Here is an 11,254-nt window from a genome sequence, read left to right as displayed (position 1 = left end):
AATTGAAACACTGAATACTTTCCCTCTAAATTTGGGAATAAGGGACAGATACCCATTCTCACCACTCACTCAACATAGTAGGGAAGGTTTAGCTAGTGCAATAAGGTAATAAAAAGAAATAAAAATTATACAAATCAGCGAGGAAGAACTAGAAGTGTCCCTATTTGCAGATGATATGATTATTTATGTAGGAAATCCCAAGAAATTTACCCCCAAAACGCTGGAACTAAGAAGTGCATTGTTCAAGGACTCAAGAACATCAACACACAAAACTCAATTGTATTTCTCTCTACTATTAATAAATATATGGATGCTGAAATCTAAAATAAAGTATCATTTACAATTGCTAAAAAAAGAAAAAGAAAAACTTATGTGTAATTCTAACAAAACATGTATAGGACTTGTATGCTGTAAATTACAAAACACCGATGATAGAATTTGGAGAAACTCTAAACAAATGGCGAGACATTGTGTCTATGGATTGGAAAACACAATATCGTAAAGATACCAATTCTCTCCAAATGTATCTGCTGGTTAAATGTAAATTCCTACCAAAATCCCAGGAGGTTTTTTTTTTTTTTGTAGGTATATACACAGATACAGATATAGTTTTTAAAATTTATATGGAAAGGCAAAAGAACTGGAAGAGTTGAAACAATTTTGATAAAGAAGAATAAATCAGGAAGAGTAAGTCTATCCAATTTCAAGATTTATTATTTAGCAGCAGTAATGAAGACTCTGTGGTATTGGTAAAGGGAGAGACACATAGACCAATGGGACATAAAAGAAAACCCAGAAATAGACGCACACAAATATGCCAAACTGAATTTTTACAAAGGTGCAAAAGAATTCAATACAGGGAGGATAGACTTTTCAGTTAATGGTGTTTGAGAAACTAGGCATCTGGACAGTGAAAAAAAATGAACCTCAGCCTACATTGGACACTTTACACAAAAAGTAAATCGAAATAAATCATGGATTTAAATGTAAAATGTAGAACTATGTAATTTTAAGAGAAAAAGTCATAGGAGACAAACTTCGGGATTTGGGACTAGACCAGAAGATCTTAAACTTAATACCAAAAGCACAATCCATAAAGAGAAAATTGATAAATCTGACTTCATCACATTTTTCTCTATGAGAGGCCCTTTTAAGAGGTGAAAAGACAAGCTGCTACAGATTGGAAGGAAACATTGCAAACCACGTAAAGGACAAAGGACTAGTATCTGTAATAGATAACTTTGAAACTCAACAGTAAGAGAAAAATTAGAAAATTGGGCAAAAGACATTTCACTGAAGGGGATATACAGGTACAGAGGAGCATATGAGAAGATGTTCACCACCACTAGCCATTAGAGAAATGCAAAATAAAAACCACAATGAGATATTGCTACACATCCATCAGAATGGCTAAAATAAAAAGTAGTGACAACACCAAATGTTAGTAAAGATGCAGAGAAACTGGAGCACTTCACTTCACATTGCTAGTGGAAATGTAAATGGAACAACGACTGTGGAAAAGAGTTTGGCAGTTTCTTAAGACATAAACGTGCAACTACCATGCAACACAGCAGTTGTGTCCCTGGGCATATATCCTGGAGAAATCAAGACTTAAAAGTTCATGTAAATAACCTGTACATGAATGTTCATAGCAGCTTTATTCATGGTAGCCAAAACCTGGACACCAACCATTCAGATGTTCTATGAGCAAACAGTTGAACTGTGGTACATTATCCCATGGAACACTGCGCAGCAATAAAAAGGAATAACTCCTGATACATTAAACAAGGTGGATGAATCTCCAGGGAATTATGCTGAGTGAAAAGCCAACAGACCCAACAGGTTTCTTGCTATACGAGTTCATTTCTGTACTGTTCTTGAAATGACAAAATTACATGAATGGAGAACATGTAATGGATTAGCAGTAGCCAGGGTTTAAGGTGGGCGTGGTGTGGGACAAAAGTGAGTGTTGCTATAAAGGGTCACAAGAGGTATTCTTGTCATGATGGAAATGTTCTGTGTCTTGATGGTACCTATGTCAATTTCCTGGTGTGACAGGATACCATAGTTTTGCAAGATGTTATCCACCGTTGGGAGAAACTGGGTAAAGGGTATATTGTATCTCTCTGTATTCTTCTTACAACTGCAGGCAAACCTGCAATGATCTAAAAATTAAAAGTGTAAGTTTTAAAAAGCAAGAGAAATACAAATGATCTAGTAGTGCTGTGAGATACAAGGTTACAGTGGCTGTCAGTAACAATTCGCCCTGACAATTCCAGATGGGAGTGGAGATATGACCCCCATGCAAGTGTATATCAATCATTCTGTACATGCTTCACATGGGGGTGGAAAACGTTTAAAAATGCAATTCCAAGTAGGTAAGATGAGCACTAGCTTGGCATCTTATTCAGGTTCTATTTCAAGCCAGCTGGCTAACTGGGAGTATAATATTTGGTTGCTTTGAGCAGCAAGAAACAGGATATAATACCATTTCATGCAATACAGATCTATTACCTAATCCAACAGGAAGCAGGGATAGGCAACTACAAGGTGGTTCAGTGCTTGTGAATTGGCCCTTCTGAGATTCACTAAGATGGCTGCAGCAACTCAAAGCTGTACAGCTTGAGACCATGTGTACAAAGCCACAGAAGTGGGATCAGCAAAAAAGGAACCTTTTCCTCTTATCCCTTTCTCTAACTGGGGAGGAAAATGACCCCACAATTTCCTAGCAGACTTCTTATGTTTCGTTGGCCAAACTGGTGACATGCTTGCTTCTACCCCCTCCATCACCAGTGGAGGGACTCATGATTCATTCCTTGTTGCTGGGCGAATTGCCACCCAGAAACACCTGGAGTTCATCAGCAAGAAAGAATGGAGAAGAGCTGTTGGATGGGCAAGCAATAGGCCAGCCATAGTTGAAATTTGGCCCCTGCCCCGTGGGACGTTCTGAGCCTTCTAGGTGTAGGGTCTATGCTGCTCATCGTCTTCTCCCTGCCATCTTGGAGAGGCTCTCCATGAGGGGCAGTGGGGTGGGGGGGTGCTAGGTTTTGTGGCCAGCCCTAACCATGGCCCCTTATCCATCCAGTGGAAGGAGAAGGGTCACATCAAAATAGAATGGACCATCCTTGGCAAGACATATGGCCCAAATATTTGCCCCATTGCCTGCATCTCTATGCCAAAGAAACAGTTTGGCTTCCTCAGAACTTTTCTGCAGCAATAATGGGCCTGCCAAGGTGGCCTGAGGACCCAGTAATGGATGAGCATCAATGAGATTCGCAGAAATAAGAAAGAGATGAGCTGATTGTTGGCAAGTACACTTTCTCTCTATCTCAAGTAAGATCTTTGAGACATTCTTCATCCATTCCCTGGGGAGCTAGAAAATGACCAAGACTCCCCGCTGCATTTGTGCGGTTTAATGTAAGTGCCCGTTAAATTTCTCCTGCAATTTAGGGGACTATATCTGGTTGGCTGTCTTGGTCAGCTTTAGGATATTGGTTTGAAAAAGGGTCATAAATTTTATTTTCAATTTTGTTTCTGTGGCTTTTATACTTTAATATGCCCCTGCAGACTTGCTGAGCCTGACGGTCAGGTGAAGGAGAGAAATGGGTATTGGAGAAGAGTCCTCCACCCCATGAGAGGATTTTCAGTCTCAGAAAGAGTCCTTCCCTCTCTTTGTGGGTGTCAGGCCAATTTAGGGCTTAAATTAGCATATGGTGTAGGGTTGAAGGTACATATGTTTTGTCTGACCAGCTGTCTTGAGGAGACAACCACTCCTTCCTTCTCTCGGTTGGGGTTGACCCCATCTTCTGGCTACAGGATTAACATGTGACCCAGATCCAGCCAATTAGAGAATTCCATCCCAGCGGACCGGGCAGGAATAACTGGGCCAATCATAGCTTTGACTAGAGCTGCCCATCCCCTGGGTCCAACTATGCCTGAAGCCAGATGCTTCTATGGCAGTCCCCATTTCACAAACCAGTAAGTACCCCACCTGCCCTTGAGTTGGTGTAGTCTCTTGCAACGGAAAGAGTCCTGAATAATACATGCGTCTTCTGAATACTAAATCTGGGGTAACCATTAGGTGTTCCCCATGACATCAACATTGGCCTCCACCCCCAGTTCTTCCTCCACAAACATTGGCATTCCAACAGTGTCAGAAGGCTTGCAGCCAGTTTTCAACCTCACTACTGCGCACCTGCCAGGACCACATGAGGGCAATCTTTCCTGCCCCTAGCTCTGGTTTTCTCTGCTATAGAATGAGTTGCCTACCTTACAGATGTGTGACACCGAAATGAGAAACCAGGGATAGCATGAAAGTATCATGTCTGACAATCCTTGACCTGTAATTCCCAAGTCCAATGAGCTTTGAAACTGAAGGTTTTTCCTAGCTTTTTTTTTAAGCATTTTTTTTATTATTATGTTATGTTACTCACCGTACATTACATCATTAGTTTTTGATGTAGTGTTCCATGATTCATTGTTTGCATATAACACCCAGTGCTCCATTCAATACATGCTTTTTAATGGCCAAAACCTGACCTGAAGTGGCACGAGATTGTCTAAATAGAGTCTGTGATAGCCCTCATCGCTACTTTGGGGCTGCTTATGTCCTTGCTTCTCCCTTAAAAGTACCTCCAGCTTGATCTGCTCCTGTGCACACTTAGCGTCATCTGGTTCCCGTGGCTTCTGTGTCACTCACCAGACCTCACGCCCTGCTCAGGGAAAGCACATCAGTCCCTTTCTTCAAGGTGGTTCTAATAAGACTTTTTTCTCCTTCCTTCCTTCTCTCTCCCATTTTCTCTTTCTCTCTCTCTCTCTCACACTCCTCTCTCTCCCTTTCTCTGTCTCTCCTGGGAAGGGGACAGTAAAGCACAACACTATTATTTATGGATCCAAAGGAATGAACAGTGATGAGGAATCGCGACGGGGAGTGGGTCGCAAGCAAGGCTGAGGGCTGTGGTGGCTGTGGCAGATAATGTTTGGCCACTTCTCTCATCTCAGCTTCCTTAGAGATGCCTTCTTGAGGCCAGAGAGTTCAAACCTGCATTTCCCAGACTCACTTACCTCTGGACTATCAGTAAGGGTGTGACAACCAGACAATTAGGTGCAGAATACCTGGATATGCTGCTGCTTCTATTCTGCTCTGCCGGCAAGTACAGTGGAGAAGGCATTTGGTTTTTCTGCGGCCATGGAAATAAGAGGCAGAGGGCATCTGCGTGGCTGGTGTGGCTTGTGGCTGAGAGCTGAAAGGTGGGTGGGCTTCCTGAGCAAAGGTCCAGTTCTGCAATGGGAGAACCAGTCCCAAAGCCACATTTCCAGCCCACATGATTTTGTGCATCCCTAATCCCTTCTATAACTCCTTTTCTGCATAAACCTGCAAGGTGGTTTCTGTGATTGCACATGAGCCCTGACCATCATGGGAACATGTGAAGGACGGTGCAGAAATCATTTAGAATCAAGGCAAAGAAATATTCTAGATGACTAGGAGCTCTGAAGGACATTTTGTGAGGAAGAGTTGGAGTGGGTCTGGCGGGGTCTTAGGTAATGCTGCAGAGAGGGTGGATGGTGCAGCATTTCTAAGAGAGATAACCATGATGCAATGTTTTGGATGCAGCTCCAGGATGTGTGGATCCTTCCTGCACCTTCTGGGCCATAATACACACCTTAGCAAGTTTAGAAGAATAGAAATCACACAACATCTGATCTCAGACCACAATGAAATTAATTAGAAATAACAGAAAGTGACGGGAAAATCCTGAAATACTTGTAGATCAAACAACACACTGCTAAATAACACGTGGGCCAAAGAAGAAATCTCAGGAGAAATTGTAAAATATTTTAAACTAAACAAAAATGAAAACACAGCTTATAAACTTATAAAATTTGTGGGATTTGGGGGGAGACAGCAGTCCCACCCAAGAGGACAGCTCAGCATGGAGAGCCTGGGGAGACCTCAGGCTTGTTTAGATCCAGGAGTTAGAAGCAAGCTTATTTACCACAGAACAGGACTTATTCAGCCCAAGAAGGGAGGATTTGTGAAAGACCCAGCTAGGCGCTGGGAGTGAGGACAAGTGAGTCTGGGGCACCCCAAAGTAGAGATGATAACAGGAGAATGAAGACAGGTGGCATCATCTGTCCCTGGGATGATACCTACTCTCCTCTCCTTGTTGCTGGATTGAAAGTTAATTCCGGGACTGGGAATAAGCCCAGCCATCCGTAATTTGAATAAATAAGCCGTCAAATAAAATGAAATTGAAGTGGTTTCATTTGCTGTGCTCCTATGATTGATTATAGATCATTAAATTGGTCCATCATTTTCCATTTGTCATTAATTTTTTTCCTGATGAATTTATAGTGACTGTTTTTTTAAAAAGTCTTTAACAGGGCAAAATGTGGGGGAAAGAAATGGTGGTGTTCCTCTCCCACCTCTGTTTTCTCCATCTGCTGTTGCTCTGGTAGAGGTGTGTGTGGTGGGGCGCTGGGTCAGGACTCAAGAGAGCTGGGACACAGCAAAAGTGTAGGGTTTCTCTGCCTCTGGATGGGGGTGGTAAGGGGCAGTGTGGGCAGGGGTGAGAGGGAGGAAGCCCAGATGCTCAGTTTTCTAACCAACCTTCACCATCCACCCCACTTGATCACTGTCAGCTGCCATGGTGGGATTAGCCCTGGGCCTTGCACCTTGCATTTCCCACCAGCCTTCCCTGCTGGGAAGGCTCAGACCCCACAGCCTGGTGCTGACCTGGCAGGACAGCAAGGCAAGCTCTTCAGCTCCCCTCGTCTTCCCAGGAGGTCTCTTCTTGCTATCCCACCCAATCCCACTGCCCTCCAGCCGTCCTGTCCATTTAATTTTTACCCATTCTGATGGGTCTCTGTGTTCTGCTTACATTTTGATACTGAGCATCTTTTCACGTATTTATAAACAGTTGGGAGTGCTTCCGTGAATTGTCTGCTTATAGCCTTTGTTCATTTTCTAATAAGCTGCTGCTTCTTTTGACAATACACACAGCCCTTTTATATGTAATGGATATGAATCTTTTGTCTACTATATATAATGAATATTATTTCTCAGCCTGTCCTTTACCTTTTTTCTTTTCTGTTAGGGGCAGGTTTTGTTTTGTTTTTGTTTTGTAGTAAAAAGGTTTATGTTTTTATTAATTATATCTCTCCATCTTTTCCTTTTGTGAATCCTGGGTTCCGGTTCTTGGTTAGGAACTCCTTCCCAATCCCAAGACTATAAAAATATTCTTCTAGGGGCACCTGGGTGGCTCAGTCGTTAAGCGTCTGCCTTCGGCTCAGGTCATGTCCCAGGGTCCTGGGATCGAGCCCCGCATCAGGCTCCCTGCTCGGCGGGAAGTCTGCTTCTCCCTCTCACACTCCCCCTGCTTGTGTTCCCTCTCTCGCTGTGTCTCTCTCTGTCAGATAAATAAATAAAATCTTTTAAAAAAATAAAAATATTCTTCTATACTTTCCTCTGATTCTTCCAGGGTTTTGATTTTTACATCTACATCTTTAATTGATCTGGAATTTACATTTGGGTGTGGTGTGTGAGAAAGGAATCAGTTTTTTTTTTTCTCCAAAACATCCAAACACTACTTCTTGATGAGTCCATTTTTCTCACTGTTATTAGTCAATATTGGAAATCTATTAATGTAATTTGCTAGCATGTTAAAGGGAAGATACATATTCATCTTGGTAGATTTCCTAAATTTAAAAACCTGACACAGAGCCTGAGCAAAACCCTCAATAAACTAATAATAAAAGGAAACTTTCTCAACCTAAAAAAAACAAGCCACAGAATCAGTATTTCATCAATTGTAACAAACAATTGTAACAAATGTCCCACACTAAGCAAGGTGTTAAAAATAGAGGAATTAGTGGGGGGGGGGGCGGGGGTTGGGTGGTTTATGGGAATTCTTTCCACTTAATTTTTTTCTGTAAACCTGCTCAAAAACAAAAAATAAAAAAATGAAATAAAATAACACACCACAGCAAACATATTTGCTGGTGAAACTTTGTAAGCATTCTCATTAAAATCAGAACAAGGACATTTAAAAGATATAAATATCTTGTCCTACATTATTACTTGTTCCAGCATAACCATAGTCCATGTTTCTTGATTCCTTATTCTGTGACATGGGGACATTATACCTCCACTGATATTCAACTCTGCTTGCCAACATCTGTCGACACATCTCTACTCTTACACTGTCAAGATTGATAAGGTTTATCTGTAGTTTTATTTATAGATTGATTCTCAAAGATGAAAACCAACACACAAGCAAAAACCAAGCTAATGTGATTTTGACTGCGTAAATTTTATCGCTGCTGAGCCAAGTCACATGCCAGAATTATATTTCCTTCTTTGTGGATCCACTGTCAGTATCCTCCAGTCACTGAAAAAAAGTTTCCCTTGGACTGCATTTCACATTGTCAATTACTCAAAATCAGGATCTATTTTGGTTTGTTTCATATTTGCATTGTATCTTTTATGTTCAGTTTGTTTTTCTTTTGGAGAGAAGAAGCATCCATCTTATTCAACACATGCCTGCTAGTTCCCAGCTTCCTACCATTCTATATTGCTTAGAATCCATTTTCTTCTTATTCTTGAATCCCACCCAAGTCCTATGCTTCATATATAGATTGTGACTCAACCTCTTTTTACTTTTCATGGAATGCCTGGATGCCTTTCTGCTTCCATCTTATAAGGAATACCCTTGTCATTACTTCCTGTACCAGGGGCACGTGGTACTCCACGGAGCCCATTTCTTTCACGGGTCCTCCCTCTCAAGTCTCTGACCTCCTCCTCCAGGGTGGAGCCTTGCTTTTCAGTTGCAGACCTGGGGCTTCTCCTGACTGCTATTCTGGGTTTGGAACTATTGTTTCCTGGAGTCTCAGTTTTCCCATTTGTTGGTTCATTCCCTTATTTTGTTGGAGTATTCTCTTTTGTTATTTCCTAAGAAAAAAATGCATGGGATGTGAACTTTTTGAATTCACAGGAGTCTGAAAGTTTCTTTAGTGTGTCCTCACACTTGCTGGTTATTTTGGCTGGACATTTTTAGACTGAAGCCATTTTCTTTCAAGATTTGCAGGCTCTGTTCCATAGCATTCTAGCATCCAGCAATGCTGCCAGTCTGCTGTTTGTCTGATTCCCATTTCTTGGAGAGCTGCCTTTTTCCCTTCTGGAAGCTTTTTAGGACTTTCTCTTGATCCTGTTTATTCTGAAGATTCACTGTGTGTTTAGATATGGGTCTTTGTATCATTCAGGATGCTTTTAGTTGGAAGTAATACAACTCTTAATACAAGACAACTTAAAAGGTAAGGAGACTGATTGTTGCAAAGAACTCCCAAAGAAGGGTAGTTCCAGAGTTGGCTCAACCTTGCCATCAAGGCTCTACCTTCTCTCCACCTTCTCTGTCTGCTGACGTACACAGGTCAGCTAGCTGCAGAGGGCCGCAGTGACTCCAGGTATCACATTCTTGTGGTGTTCAGGGGGAGTCATCTTATCCTGGTGTCTTATTTTAAGAAGTAAGAAATCCACCACACAGTCTCTCCTGAGAGACTTTTCTAATATCTCATCAGTTAGAATTGGGTCACATGACTTTTCCTATGCCAGTGACTAGAATTATCATGACTGGATCGGAGCCAGTCTCTGGGGCTAAGGCTGCACAGAGGAGCATGAAGACTTAAAAAACAAAAAAAAAATCAAGGTTCTGTAATTAAAAAAAAAAAAAAAAGAGGGTACTGTTGAATACTAGGCCATTTCTTCTTTTATTTTTTCGATTTTTATTTCATACTTTGAACTATAAAAGCTCAAAATTCTGACACAAATCATCCTGAAATGATGCAAAACAACTCAAAATGTTTACAAGAATTTCTCTTTCATTTTTCCTCTTTCAACAATGGTGTGATCAGCACAGTATGGCTTTCTTGGAGGGCTATCCGAACAGTTAGGCAGGCAGGCAGACAGACAGAGAGATAGTAGAAAGCCAGAACCAATTCACTAGTAAGTATATCACTATTAATTCTTCCAACCCATCCTCTACATTTTTAACAGGAAAAGAGTATGGCTTTTGCCCAATGGGAAGAGCTGTCTGTTTTCAAGGAAAAATTAGAAGTTTGATGGATGAAGCAGGAAAAGATTCTTCTGAAGCAAATGTTTTTAAACGATTTTAGCTGGGTTTTTTTTCTGGCATTTATATACATAGTTCTTTATAACTTGACTATACTTCTGTTTCTTGAGTTTTCAATTTTAGATACTGTCTGCTGATAATCCCTTTCCCTTTCCTGTCTACAAACATACATGTGCTTCCCCTCCTGACAATATTGTTATATCAGTTTTTAAGTGTGTATGTATTTATGTTTACATTATGAACAGGCAGCTGTTATTCATGCGAAGTTACATCTTTGTTATTGTTACTTTGCTCGGCTTTTTGTCTTGTCTAGTTTCAAATTTAAAAAAGTTTCCATTTGTTTTCTATATATTAATCCCTACCTTATCACCAAATTTTTTTTTAATATGTTCAAACCCATCAACACCAGCTTCATCTTTTTTTCAGTGTTTTTAAAAAGTTGAGTAAAGTTGACATACAACGCTACATTCGTTTCAGGTGTTCAACACAGGGATTCCACAAGTTTACACATTGTGTCATTCGCCCCAAGTGTAGCTACATCTGTCCCAATATAATACTATTACAGTATCATTGACCTACTTTCCTTATGCTGTGCTTTTATTCCCATGACTTATTAATTCCATAACTGTATCTCCAAACCTTCACCCCTTTTACCCAGTCTGTGCCCCCCACCCCTGCCCAACAACCATCAGTTTGTTCTCTGTATTCATAAGCCTGATTCTGCTTTTTTTTTTTAATTTCTTCATTTGGATTTTGGGGGGTTAGATTCTACTTGTGAGTGAAATCATATGGTATTTGTTTTTCTCAGTTGATTTATTTCACTTAGCATAATACCCTCTAGGTCCATCCATGTTGTCTCAAATGGCACGATCCCATCCTTTTTATGGCTGTGCAATATTCCTGTGTGTGTGTGTGTGTCTTTTACTTTTGTCTATTGATGGACACAGGTTACTTCCATGTCTTGGGTATTGCAAATAATGTTGCAATAAACATATGGGGTACACGTATCTTTCTGAATTAGTGGTTTTGTTTTCTTTGGGTAAATACTCAATAATGGAATTATTGGATCATATAATATTTCTATTTTTAATTTCTTGGGGAACTTCTATACTGTTTTCTGATAGGAG

This window comes from Mirounga angustirostris, unplaced genomic scaffold (assembly GCF_029215605.1).
Source record: "Mirounga angustirostris isolate CCGP_5_RB_7025 unplaced genomic scaffold, mMirAng1.0.hap1 SCAF_9, whole genome shotgun sequence".
Classification (NCBI taxonomy): domain Eukaryota; kingdom Metazoa; phylum Chordata; class Mammalia; order Carnivora; family Phocidae; genus Mirounga; species Mirounga angustirostris.
This window is presented reverse-complemented; position numbering follows the sequence as displayed.